Genomic DNA, 14497 nt, shown 5'->3' on the forward strand with positions numbered 1-14497 from the left:
CATTACTGGGTGAACCTGTGAAGAGCCAAGTAAACCATCAATTTTTCTATTCAAAAGTTCTACCTGATTAGAGAGCATAGTGACTGGATCGACATTAAAAACGCCGGCTGCTCTCGTTGATTTTGTCCTCATGACTTGCCAGTGACAATTATTCAGTGACATCTCTTCTATAAATTCATAAGCCTCTTTATGTATCTTATTATTGATAGTTCCACCAGCAGCTGCGTCAATCATCTGTCTAGTTGAAGGATTCAGGCTGTTGTGAAAAGTTTGAACTTGTAGCCAAAGTGGTAACCCATAGTGAGGGCACCTTCTCAATAGACCCTTGTATCTCTCCCAGGCATCATAGAGTGTTTCTAAATCCATTTGCACAAAAGAAGAAATATCATTCCTTAATTTAGCTGTTTTAGCCGGCGGAAAGTATTGAAGCAAAAATTTTTCGGTCATTTGTTCCCAAGTGGTGATCGGTCCTCGTGGTAACGAGTTCAACAATTGTTTAGCCTTATTTCTCAATGAAAAGGGAAACAACCGAAGGCGAATGGCATCATCAGAAATGCCATTGATCTTAAAAGTGTCGCAAAACTCCAGAAAATTCGCCAAATGAGCGTTTAGATCCTTGTCCTGCAAACCATCAAATTGAACAAACTGTTGTATCATTTGAATCATGTCAGGTTTCAGTTCAAAATTATTTACAGCAACAGCAGGTCTAACTATACTCGATTCAGTTCCTGTTAAATTAGGTTTAGCATAATCATACATAGTACGAGGAGCAGGATTCTGATTTTTTGGATCTTCAGCAGCCACAGGAGGAAGCTGGTTATTTTGATTTTCAGCCATCTCTTCGGTTGTATTATGGATATCGTCCTCTTACCTTTCCTCTATGTAACGTAGGCTTCGCTTTATCTCTCTTCAGTTTCTGCGAGCTGTGCTTTTGATTTCACTATCAAAAATTAATAGTTCTACGGGTTTCTTTTAGTCATAAACTGTAAAAACCTTCTAGAAGTAAATAAAAGAAAATTTAGTAAAATAAACAAAAATAAAATTTAAATTGCAATAAAATAAATGGCTAAAGTAATAAAAATTAAGTGTTCCTAATATCTTAGTTCCCCGGCAACGGCGCCAAAAACTTGATGTATGCGTGATAAGTTTTGTATTTATGATTGATCGTACATGAAAACTAACTATTATCACAATAAAGGCAAGCGCACCTATCAAACAGTAGTATAGTTTATAGCAAGACCGAAATGTCGAACCCACAGGAACTAAAAGTACTAGTATTAACTTTCTTTTTATTATCTAGCCTAAAAATAAGAGGATTTGTTTTATCTAAACTAATTAACTAAACTAAGAATGCACAAGAAGTAAATTGGGGAAATACTTTTGGGAAAACTGATTGATTTAGACAATACCCAAGGGAAATTCCACCTAGACTTCACTTGTTACTTGACTCTAAACTAGACGATTTATTCACTTGACTTGATCTGTAGAAATCCCTAATTTATATTATTATCTCTCTCGAGACTAACAACGTCTAACCCTAGGTTGATTAATTGAAATCTTTTTCTAATTAAAACCCCTAGTGTTGCATTAACTCGATCTATGGATTCCCTTATTAGGTTTGACCCTAATCTGGCAGATTTATGTCACTCTATGTCTAGGGGTGCAATCAACTCCATTTAATTATGCTAGATCTACTCTTAGACAGGAACTTTTGGTCCTCTGAATAAGCACATCAATACTTGAATCAGTATCCTGGAATATTAAAGCAAGAATTAAGAACATTTATTAAGAACAAATCAAGTATTTATCATATAATTCAGATAATAATAATAAGATCCATCTTAGGTTTCATCCCCCTTAGCTATTTAGGGGATTTAGTTCATATATTTAAAAGAAAACATCTCAGAAGAATAATGATAATAAAACATAACGAAAACCCAAAAACCTCTAAAGGAAATTGAAGGGAGATCTTCAGTCTTGAAAGAGAATCCAACTTCTGAGATGGATCAATCGGCTTTGTTCGAGTAAATCCTTACCTCCTACTCCGTGTGTGTTTTCTAGATACCTCCTAGGGTGTTTATATTGTAACACCCCAAACCTTGCCCAGACGTTATGGCTAGATCTGACGTGTCACATGGACTTACGACTTAGTATGCATTCATTGGTTTAAGTGATTGGGGTGGTCTTTTTAAAAAACAGCGGTTGAATGAAAAGTCGGTTTATCAATCTTTAGGCTATCCATTTGTTGTGCTTGTTGAGTCTTGGAAACGTTTATTAATTTTGAAAACCCGCGCAGCCTAACACTAGCAGTTTCGACATAGTATAAAATAATCAGAAAATAAAACCATAGCGGAAAAAGAAATTTAAATAGCGGCCTTATTACAACTTAAAACCCAAAATTAAATCAGAATATAAAATAATAAAAATAAACTAACTTAGAAAATCCAACTTTGTAGATGATGAGGCCACTCCGAATTCCTCACGGCTCCAAGCCCACTATGGTTGGGGATTTCCTGCAGAGATGAAAATAAAGGGTGAGTTCGGTAAACTCAGTGTGTAACATAACCCAACCATAGCCCAAAATAGATCAAACCTTAGAGTTAGACTTATCTGGGCCTTGGCCCAGTACAGATATCAGAATAAAACCCATAGGCCCATAGCAGATACAGAACAAATATATCATGAATGCAAAAATCCCAACCCAGAGCCATCCATAACACCCCCGTACCAGGCTTACACCATGTAGGGAGACTACTCGACCCACCCATCCGCTACACACCACAGAAATTGTAGTGAGGCTGCCAGATATTGTGACGAAGTCACCAGATACAGATATTGTGGCTAGGCCACCAGAACAGATATATATATATGTGGCGAAGCCACCAGATTGCAGCAAGGGTACGAGATATTGTGACGAAGTCACCAAAACAGATATATGTGGTGAGGCCACCAGATTGCAGCGAGGCTACCAGAACGCTTCTTCCATCAATATAAACCCATGTCCTATGCAATAGAAATAATATGTCATGGCATACGTATACAGAAACAGAACATCATGCTTTTCAGAAAAAAATAACCTTAGGGGTAAAATCGTAATTTTGCATGCATAAGGGTATTTCAATAAGTATTACCTATTGCTAAGGTTTCATGCTCATTCTAACGTTTACCAAGTAATCAGAAGTATTTACCTCGTCTTTTTACCAAACTGGGCCCGTTGGCCCATTGGTCATTTTTACCTATTGAGCCCAAAAATACCGTTGTGCTAAAATGCACACTCGCACTCTAATCATCCAAATGCACCATATTCATTAATAAGCGTCTCACGGCTTTCAGACGTCATGAGTTCTAAAATACCTACGTTTTGGCATTTCGGCTTTTACCGATTCAGTCTAAGGAAGGGTGCCGTTTACACACCTGGTTGATGACGATGATAACGATATCTCCTACGCGATAATCCTACAATCGATCACTAACATATTAGACTTACAAATTAACGATAACTAACATAAATCTGCGTCAACTAACCCAATCATCACACAAGTTAGTCATTTACGCACGAGGGGCAAAATAGTCATTTAACACCCTAGGGGCAAAATGGTAATTTTACCCTACAAGGGTATCTCGGTAATTCTACCCTACAGGGGTATTTCAGTATTTCTACCTTACAAGGGTATTTCGATAATTCTATCCTACAGGGGTATTTCGGTAATTCTACCTTATAGGGGTATTTCGGTAATTTTACAACTTATCCACTTGGGCCTACGGGCCCATTGGGACCACATGGCCCATTTCAGACCATCGCGGCCCGAAATAGCCGTCCTACAACTAGAGTAATGAGATATACACACCTGTTAGGAGATTGTAGTTAATTCGCGCTCCAAACACTCTTAGCTGACGCCCAACCCAACGAATACGTCACAAAGCGAAAGGGATCAGCCAAGAAGGGTATGCCTACTCTCCTCATGGTTTTCTCTATTTAAAGTCAGCTCTCCATATACTCTTATGTTAGCTTCTCGATGTGGGATCCCTCCATCACCAAAGTTTAAAACCAACACCAACTCTTACCATCCCAACATAGCAAAATAATCAACCTTTACGTGCCAAGGGATTCGAACCAAAGTCCTCTCACATGCCAACTCACGCCAAAACCACTAGGCCATCAACTCATTTGTGTCATAAATCCAACACATTAAACTTTAAAGTGCACCTACTTGCTTCCAGATTTATTGAAAAGAAGAACCAAAATATATTGCAAGAGCCAAGACTTGAACCTTGGACCCCTTGCTTCCTCTATGGCGTCACTTCCTTGTCCCCTGAGTGGCGCCACCTTGCCACTACACCACACTCCTTTTGTGTCATCTTTACCCTTTACTCTTAAAATCCCAAGCGCCAATTGCATCACCTGTTCATAAAATTAAAATTCCGAAGACTACCACGGATTTAACTTAAGTTTGGGCCTTCCAAATGCCCACTAACCTACTAAAATATATATTTTAACCAACCAGAACACACACAAATTTTAAAAATCACAGAAACACAGAAAACCTAAAAATTAGGGCGTTACAACTCTACCTTCCTTAAAGAAATTTCGTCCTCGAAATTTTACCTGAATCAAATAGATGAGGATATTGTTGACGCATCGCCACTTTTGGCTCCCAAGTAGCTTCCTCTCTGCCATGATTACGCCACAACACCTTTATTAGCGGAACTAATTTCCTTCTTAAAATCTTAATATCTCAATCCAAAATCTGCACAGGCTCTTCCTCAAAAGTCAACTCTATTTGGACCTCGATCTCTGCAACCGGCACAACATGAGTAGGGTCAGAACAATACCGCCTTAACATGGAGACGTGAAAGACATCATGAATTCTATTCAACTCTGGAGGTAGCTCCAACTGATAAGCTAGTGGACCCACTCGCTTAAGAATCTGATAAGGCCCAATGAGTCGTGGACTTAACTTGCCTTTCCTCCCAAACCTTAATATTTTCTTCCAAGGCGAAACCTTCAAGAAGACCATATCACCCACAGAGTACTCAATTTCCTTGTGCTTCAAATCTGCATATGACTTTTGTCTATCAGATGCTTCCTTCCACTGGTCTCTAATCAACTTGACCTTATCCTTAGTATCTGCCACCAACTCAGGTCCAAGAAACTGTCGTTCACCCAACTCGGTCCAACAACTAGGTGTACGACATCTTCGCCCATACAGTGCCTCATAAGGAGCCATTTGAATACTTGCCTGATAACTGTTGTTGTATGCAAACTCTGCTAATGGTAAGTAGTCCTCCCAACTGCCTCGAAAGTCGATAACGCATCCCCTTAACATGTCTTCTAGAATCTGAATAACCCTTTTCGACTGACCATCAGTCTGAGGATAAAAGGCTATACTAAAGTTAAACCGCGTACCCAATGCCTCATGCAACTTTTGCCAAAACTGAGATGTGAATCTAGGATCTCGATCAGAAATAATCGACATTGGCACTCTGTGAAGTCGCACTATTTCCGCCACATACAATTTGGCTAACTTCTGAAGTGAATAATCAGTGCGGACAGGTATGAAATGAGCAGATTTGGTCAACCTATCTACAATTACCCAAATCGAGTCCTTCTTCGACAGTGTCAAGGGTAACCCACTCACAAAATCCATGGTTACCCTCTCCCACTTCCAAAGTAGTACTTTCACTGGTTACAAAAGTCTGGAAGGTAATTGATGTTCAGCTTTCACTTCCTGACAAGTCAAACATTTTCCCACAACTTTCATTACCTCTCACTTCAATCCAGGCCACCAATACAACACCTTTCAGTCGCGATACATTTTACTCCCTCCAGGATGCATAGCACACAGACCTCCATGAGCTTCTTTCAGAATTGCTTGCCTCAAGTTAGAGTCCTTCGGAATACAAGCTCTACCTCGGTAACACAGAACTCCCTCAGTGTTCAGTTTGAACTCAGAAGTATCCCCATTCTTAACCTGCCGAAATCGAAAAACCAGGGACTTATCCCTCGACTATTTTTCCTTAATCTCATCCATCCAGGTCGGCCTAACTTGCAGTTCTGCTAACAGACTACTGTCATACAAACTCAAACGAGCAAACATGGCTCTCAGATCAGATACAGTTCTACGACTTAGGGCATTAGCCACCACATTAGCTTTGCCTAGGTGATACTCAATCGCGCAGTCATAATCCTTAAGCAACTTTATCTATCTCCGCTGCCTAAGGTTCAGCTCCTTCTGAGTCAGCAAGTGCTTAAGACTCTTATGATCTGTGTATATAATACACTTTTCTCCGTATAGGTAATGTCTCCAAATCTTAAGCGCAAAGATTACCGCTGCCAACTCCAGATCATGAGTAGGATAGTTAACTTCATGTGGTTTAAGCTGTCGAGATGCATAAGCAACCACTTTACCCTCTTGCATCAGCATACAGCCTAACCCTACATGTGATGCATCACTGCATACGGTAAAATCTTTTCCAGACTTCGGTTGAATCAGTACAGGTGCCTCGGTCAGAACTTTCTTCAGCTTCTCAAAAGATTCATATTGTTTCTCAGTCCAAACAAACGGTACTCCCTTCCTTATAAGCTTTGTCAAAGGCACTGCCATCACAGAAAATCCTTCCACAAACCTTCTATAGTACCCAGCTAAACCAAGAAAACTTCAAATTTTCGACACTGACCTCGGTGGCTTCCATTCCAGAATCGCTTCAATCTTTCGAGGGTCTACCTTAATCCCTTCAGCAGAGACAACATGCCCCAAGAAAGTTACCTCTCTCAACCAGAACTCACACTTACTGAATTTCGCATAAAGCTCATTCTCCCTCAGCACTTGCAGCACAATACGAAGGTGCTCATCATGTTTCTCCTCAGTTTTAAAATAAACCAGAATATCATCGATAAAGACGACCACGAATCGATCCAAGTATGGCTGGAACACTCGATTCATCAGATCCATAAATGTCGCAGGTGCGTTCGTCAACCTAAATGGCAAAACCAAGAACTCATAGTGACCATACCGAGTTCTGAGTGTCGTCTTGTGAATATCCACCTCCTTAACCCTCAACTGATGATACCCAGATCGAAGGTCAATCTTGGAAAATACTGAAGCTCCTCTAAGTTGGTCGAATAAATCATTGATTCTCGGCAGTGGTACTTGTTCTTAATCATCAGTTTGTTCAACTGCCGATAATCAGTGTACATCTGCATTGACCCATCTTTCTTCTTTACGAACAACACTGGTGCTCCCCACAGAGACACACTTGGTCTAATGAAGCCTCTATCCAATAACTCTTGAATTTGGGCTTTCAGCTCTACCAACTCCTTCGGTGCCATCCTATAAGGTGCAATGGACACCGGTGTCGTTCCAGGCAACAAGTCGATTCCAAACTCAACCTCTCGGTTTGGGGGCAAACCCGAAAGCTCCTCTGGAAAAACATCTTGAAAATCCTTGACGGTTCTAATTTTATCCACTATCAGATCCTCAGTTTCTGATTGGCTTACAAATGCCAAATAAGCCTCACATCCCTTTCGAATCCACTTCTCAGCTCTCAATGCCGACACCACATTAGGCAGATAATCCCTATGCTCGCCTATCACTAAAATCTCCTTATCCTTTATGGTCTTGAACATTATTCGCTTAGCAACACAATCCAGAGTAGCCCTATGCTTAACAAGTGAATCCATTCCCAAAATGAGATCGAATTCTCCGAAAGGTTGCTCCATCAGATCTCTAGAGAAAACTTTTCCTTGAGTTTCTATAGGCACATCTCTATACAATTTATCTACCCTAACCGAGTGACCCAAAGGACTTAGTACAGATACCCCACTCACGGTCTCCTCAGAGCGCACACCCAGCGACCCAGATATAGCACATACAACATATAAATGGGTAGATCCAACATCTATCAATGCAGTGTATGGCATACTGGAAATCAGAAATGTACCAGTTATGACGTCAGGTGCATCACCCTCCTCTTGGCGATGAGCTGCATACACCAACGCCGGCTGACGAGCCTCAGCAAATCCAGCACCCCTGCCAGGCGCTCCTCTTCCTTGACCATTTCCATTACCACCACTACCTTGCCCACGTCCTCTCGAAAACTGTGGTCCACCCCTCACTGGTTGGGCAACCCTCTGCTCTAAAACTTGAACCTGATCTGGTTCCTAGGGACAATCTTTAACCCTATGCTCCATAGATCCACATCGGAAACAAGCACCAGAACGTTTCTGACACTCGCCCATATGTATCTTCCCATAATTCCTACAACCCTGCGATCTAACAGCATTCATCGGTACTGCTCGAACTGGCTCCATTACCCTTGCTCTCTTAACATTCTTGTTCATACCACCTGAAAGTCCTGAATCTCTCCTAAAATGGTTCGGATCTTTCTCACGATTCTATCTTTCTATATGTTTCACTTCCTCAGCTATCTTAGCTTTCTCCACTAAAGCAGCGAAGTTACGCTCCCTCTGCGGAGCAATCAGCACCCTAAGTTCATCTCTCAAACCATCCTTGAAGCGTACGCTATGCTCATACTCTGTAGCGACAATCCTAGAAACATACTGGCTCAGTCTCAAAAACTCAAACTCATACTCAGCCACTGACTTACTCCCTTGCACCAGGTTCAGAAATTCTTTCCGGCAAGCGTCCACGTAACTAGCCTCAACATACTTTCCTTTGAAGGTTGTCTTAAACAGCTCCCAAGTCACACTGTCAGCAGGAGTTCCATCTCTCACCGTGAGCCACCACTGATAAGCCTCATCCCTCACTAACGATATGGCTCCCTTCAGCTTCTACTCTACAGAGCAGTCCAGACCATCCATACTCCGCTCTGTGGCTTCAAACCAATACTCAGCCACATTCGAAGCTACACGAGATACACCCCTAAATATCTTTGCTCTATTGGCCCGGAGCCACTCAAAAATAGACCCCCAAATTTCGTTTCCCATACTTGCCCAGCAACCCTTTCCAAAACTCGGAGCATTGCTTGGGACAAAGCATCGTCCCCGGTACCTCGATCATGAGACTCTACATCTGTTGCCGGTGGTACCAGTGCATTTGCTGCAGCACATATCCTGAAGACAAAAATTCAGCCTGAGCATTACCTCGGCCACATCCACGGCCTCTTCCACGAGCTACTTGTGTACTCATTTCATATTATCTGATTAAGAATTTTATGAATCAGTTTAATATGTCAGTGTTTATTACAGATGTCTTATGAATAATGATAATTGAGTTTGAGTTTGTTTCCTTTTGCGGTAGCCTAGCTCTGATCTCGATCTACTTATCGAGTTTCTATAGTTCGGTGTTACCCTAACTAAAGTACCATGATAAGGTTTTGTACAAGCATATAATGATATTTTAGAAACAATCGAAAGGCTCAGAAAACTTACAGACTTGGGCCAGAGATTCAGTGTGCCACCTTCTAAAAAACCTAATTTTAGAAAACCGATTTTAATCTTTAAAATTCTCTATTTGTAAAGAGAAAATATTAGAAACATTCTCGAAAACAATTTATAATCAAGTTCCAAAAAAAATGATTTTCGAAAACCTTTATTCAGTGTTTCTTTACAAACTCCTATTTTTAGACCTGTTCCACAGCCGATTTCTTGCAACTTGGCTCTGATACCACTAAATATAACACCCAAAATCCGAACCAGACATTATGGCCAGTTCTGACCTGCCACATGGACTTACGACTTAGTATGCATTCGTTGGTTTAAGTGATTAGGCTGGTCTTTGTAAAAATAGCGGTTGAATGAAAGGCCGGTTTATCAATCTTTAGGCTATCCATTTATTGTGCTTGTTGAGTCTTGGAAACGTTTATTAATTTTGAAAACCCGCGCAGCCTAACACTAGCAGTTTCGACATAGTATAAATATAATCAGAAAATAAAATCATAGCGAAAAAAGAAATTTAAATAGCGGCCTTATTACAACTTAAAACCAAAAATTAAATCAGAATATAAAAATAATAAAAATAAACTAACTTAGAAAAACCAACTTTGCAGATGATGTGGCCACTCCGAATTCCTCACGGATCCAAGGCCACTATGGTTGGCGATTTCCTGCAGAGATGAAAATAAAGGGTGAGTTCGGTAAACTCAGTGTGTAACATAACCCAACCATAGCCCAAAACAGATCAAACCTCAGAGTCAGACTTATTTGGGCCTTGGCCTAGTACAGATATCAGAATGAAACCCATAGGCCCATAGCAGATACAGAACAAATATATCATGAATGCAGAAATCCCAACCCAGAGCCATCCATAACACCCCCATACCAGCCTTACACCATGTGGGGAGACTACTCGACCCACCCAACCGCTACACACCACAGAAATTGCAGCGAGGCTACCAGATATTGTGACGAAGTCACCAGATATAGATATTGTGGCTAGGCCACTAGAACAGATATATATATGTGGCGAAGCCACCATATTGCAGCGAGGTTGCCAGATATTGTGATGAAGTCACCAGAACAGATTTATGTGGCAAGGCCACCAGATTGCAGTGAGGCTGCCAAAACGCTTCCTCCATCAATATAAACCCATGTCCCATGCAACAGAAATAATATGTCATGGCATACGTATACAGAAACAGAACATCATGCTTTTCAGAAAAAAATAACCCTAGGGGTAAAATCGTAATTTTACATGCATAAGGGTATTTCTGTAATTATTACCTATTGCTAAGGTTTCATGCTCATTCTAACATTTACCAAGTAATCAGTAGTACTTATCTCGTCTTTTTACCAAAGTGGGCCCGTTGGCCCATTGGCCCGTTTTCAGCCCATTAAGCCCAAAAATATCGTTGTGCACGAAAATGCACACTCTGCACTCTAATCATCCAAATGCACCATATTCATTAACAACTATCTCACGAGTGCTCGTACGCTCGCGAGTTTACAAAATACCAACGTTTTGGTATTTCGGCTTTTATCGATTTAGTCTAAAGGAGGGTGTCGTTTACACACCTGGTTGATGACGATTGATGACGATATCTCCCACGCGATAATCCTACAATCGATCACTAACACATTAGAGTTACGAATTAACGATAACTAACATAAATCCACGTCAACTAACCCAATCATCACACAAGTTAGTCATTTACGCACGAGGGGCAAAATAGTCATTTAACACCCTAGGGACAAAATGGTAATTTTACCCTATAAAGGTATCTTGGTAATTCTACCCTACAGGGGTATTTGAATATTTCTACCATACAAGGGTATTTCGGTAATTCTATCCTACAGGGGTATTCCGGTAATTCTACCTTATAGGGGTATTTCGGTAATTCTACAACTTATCCACTTGGGCCTACGGACCCATTGGGACCACATGGCCCATTTCAGCCCATCGCGGCCCGAAATAGCCATCCTACTACTAAAGTAATGAGAAATACACACCTGTTAGGAGATTGCAGTTAATCCGCGCTCCAAACACTCTTAGCTGACGCCCAACCCAAACGAACACGTCACAAAGTGAAAGGGATCAGCCAAGAAGGGTATGCCTACTCTCCTCATGGTTTGCTCTATTTAAAGCTAGCTCTCCATCTACTCTTATGTTAGCTTCCCGATATGGGATCCCCCCATCACCAGATTTTAAAACCAACACCAACTCTTACCGTCCCAACATAGCAAAATAATCAACCTTTGCGTGCCAAGGGATTCGAACCAAAGTCCTCTCACATGCCAACTCACGCCACCACCACTAGGCCATCAACTCATTTGTGTCATAAATCCAACACATTAAACTTTAAAGCGCACCTACTTGCTTCCAGATTTATTGAAAAGAAAAACCAAAATATATTGCAAGAGCCAAGACTTGAACGTTGGACCCCTTGCTTCCTCTATGGCGTCACTTTCTTGTCCCCTAAGTGGTGCCACCTTGCCACTACACCACACTCCTTTTTGTGTCATTTTTTACCCCTTTACTCTTAAAAGCCCAAACGCCAATTGCATCACCTGTTCATAAAATTAAAATTCCAAAGACTACCACGGATTTAACTTAAGTTTGGGCCTTCCAAAGGCCCACTAACCTACTAAAATATATATATTTTAACCAACCAGAACACACACAAATTTTAAAAATCACAGAAACAAAGAAAACCCAAAAATTGGGGTGTTACATATATAGACTTTAGAATGCTTCAAAACCCTCAAGAGTGGCCTTTTCCAAATATAACTAGACTTGGGCTCGATAGGGACACGCCCGTGTGGGGTGGCTTAGGCTGTGTTTAGAGTCTGTTAAATAGACATAGCTGTGTGGTATACCCGTGTGAGGAAGTCCAGGCCGTGTTGATTTCCCACGTTGACCCATTTTCTCCGTTTTTGGCCCGTTTCTTGTTCTTTTTACTCTCCTATGCTCACCTAAGTATAAGACATGAAATTAAAGGATTAGGAGCACCAAATTCCACAATTTAATGATAAATTCATCCAAAAATGTGCTTAAGCGTGGGATAAAATATGTATAAATTACGACTTATCAAATTTGTAGTGTAAAATTTGGAATAAACTGAACTGACACTCCAATTAGTTCCCTTTGAATCACCTTTATTGAGGTGAGATCTACCAACTAACGAGAATTTTTTTATTGGAGAGTTCAACACCAATTCTGTAACTATTGTTTATGCTTACAAAAATATTTTTTTTTCCTTTTTTAACCCTAAATGTTAACCTATTTGTTGATAAAACTTCTTTTTATCTCTAATATATTTTATAAACTTCATATCTTCACATTAATTAAAGTATTTATACAAATACATGAAATTGTTAACATTTTATATGTTAAATATTATTAAAATACTTATAAACTAATAACCTACACACTTGGATTGATGTAAAATATTATTTAAATAAATAATTACATCATTAATAAAAATTCAAAAATATTATGATACATATTATTATTTCATTAATAAATTATAAATGAACAAATTTTAATAATTTCTCAAAATGATATAATTTAAAATTTCTATTATATATGAATTTTAGTTTAATGTCCTTAACAATCAGTTTCTATTCTTATATCACCTTTACTTGAATCCAAACACATATTCAACCATTGAGTTTAATCTCACTGTTATAATACTTAATCTCATGCCACCAATGTTTTTAATCTTATCGAAGCTAATTTCATTGCCTATCCAAAGGCACCCTAAATTGAAGTAGGGGAATATGGGTTAGGTTAAAGTTGTGATTTTTGAATCTGAGTCTTTGTTTAAAAAAAAAATTCAAATCTACTCTTTCTCTTCTTCTTCTTTTTCTTCTTACTTTCTTAAAATTCATTTTTTGTTGATATTTAGGAATGTTGGTGGTGGTTAATTTAGGAATGTTGGGTTTGTCAAGTTAATGAGTACACAATCAGGCAAACTTTCCTTTCTCACTTTTCATAATGACGTTATCAATTTTCAATAAGCCCTTCAACCTTTTACCGATTTTATAGAGGATGCTAGGATCATAGTACTCAATTGGTAATTCCCATAATCTAATTCAAATAGCTATCAATTTTAGTAATACCTCTAATGCAAGGAAAGTTTTGAACCCATTTCTTCAAATTTAAAAATCCACTGCCAATGAACCACGATCCTTCATCTATAACAAACTCATGATCCTTTATTTTTCAGCTTCATAATAAAGTAGTGATGTCCTAGATCTATGATCTCCATATCTCCTTTCGAGTTGCATAGTTGTCCCAAAGAACTTAATGATTAGCGTATGCCTTCATCATCCCTTAATGAGCTATTTTCCCTCTTTTATGATGGTGATGTTAAGATCAACTTCCCCTACTTCATTGTCCTTACTCTCACTTTCACTACCTTAGGCAAGGTTGATTGTCCATTTATGCATAGCTAAGTAACAGTTGATGAGATTACGAGAGTCGTATTATGTTTCAAACTCTTCAAAACTCTAGGTAAGAATGGGATGCACGCGTTGTTCTACCAAAAGTGTTGGGACATGATTAAAGATGAAGTGTATGGTCCTTGAGGATTTAACCGTTACCCTTATCAACCTTATTCTTAAGAATAATAGTCCCATGACTGTATCATAGTTTAGACCAATTAATCTATGCAATATGTCCTATAAAATTATCATTAATATCCTGGTTGTTGGACTCAAACCACTCTTAAAGAAGTTAGTCTCACCGATCCAATAAAGTTTCATTCGTGGTTGAAAAATCTCGAACAACGATGATTGTCCCAGAAATCATCCATTCTTTTAAGAAGTTGAAAGGTAAATTTGGTTTTATGGTCATAAATCTTAACATGGAAAAAATTTATGATAAAATAGGATTTTATTAGAAAAGTACCCCATTACTTCAATTCCCCTAGTAAACAGATTGAGCTTATTCACAATTGCTTTTCTACAACATCCAAGTCTATACTTGTAACAGCCCAATTTCGGTGAAATCGGAACAGTGGTTTCGGGACCACAAATCTAAGCCGAAAATAAAATTTATTTTTATTTTATTATATGGTTCATAATATGATAGAAATG

General features: G+C 39.3%; 1 non-coding gene across 1 annotated transcript; it reads left to right on the forward strand.

The window, feature by feature from the left end:
• Positions 1-292: 292 nt before the first annotated feature.
• On the forward strand, positions 293-399 carry LOC128291104 (small nucleolar RNA R71). Its single transcript, XR_008280880.1, has one exon. It is a non-coding gene; the product is annotated as a small nucleolar RNA R71 (small nucleolar RNA).
• Positions 400-14497: the final 14098 nt, after the last annotated feature.

Source organism: Gossypium arboreum, chromosome 3 (genome assembly GCF_025698485.1).
Source record: "Gossypium arboreum isolate Shixiya-1 chromosome 3, ASM2569848v2, whole genome shotgun sequence".
Lineage (NCBI taxonomy): Eukaryota > Viridiplantae > Streptophyta > Magnoliopsida > Malvales > Malvaceae > Gossypium > Gossypium arboreum.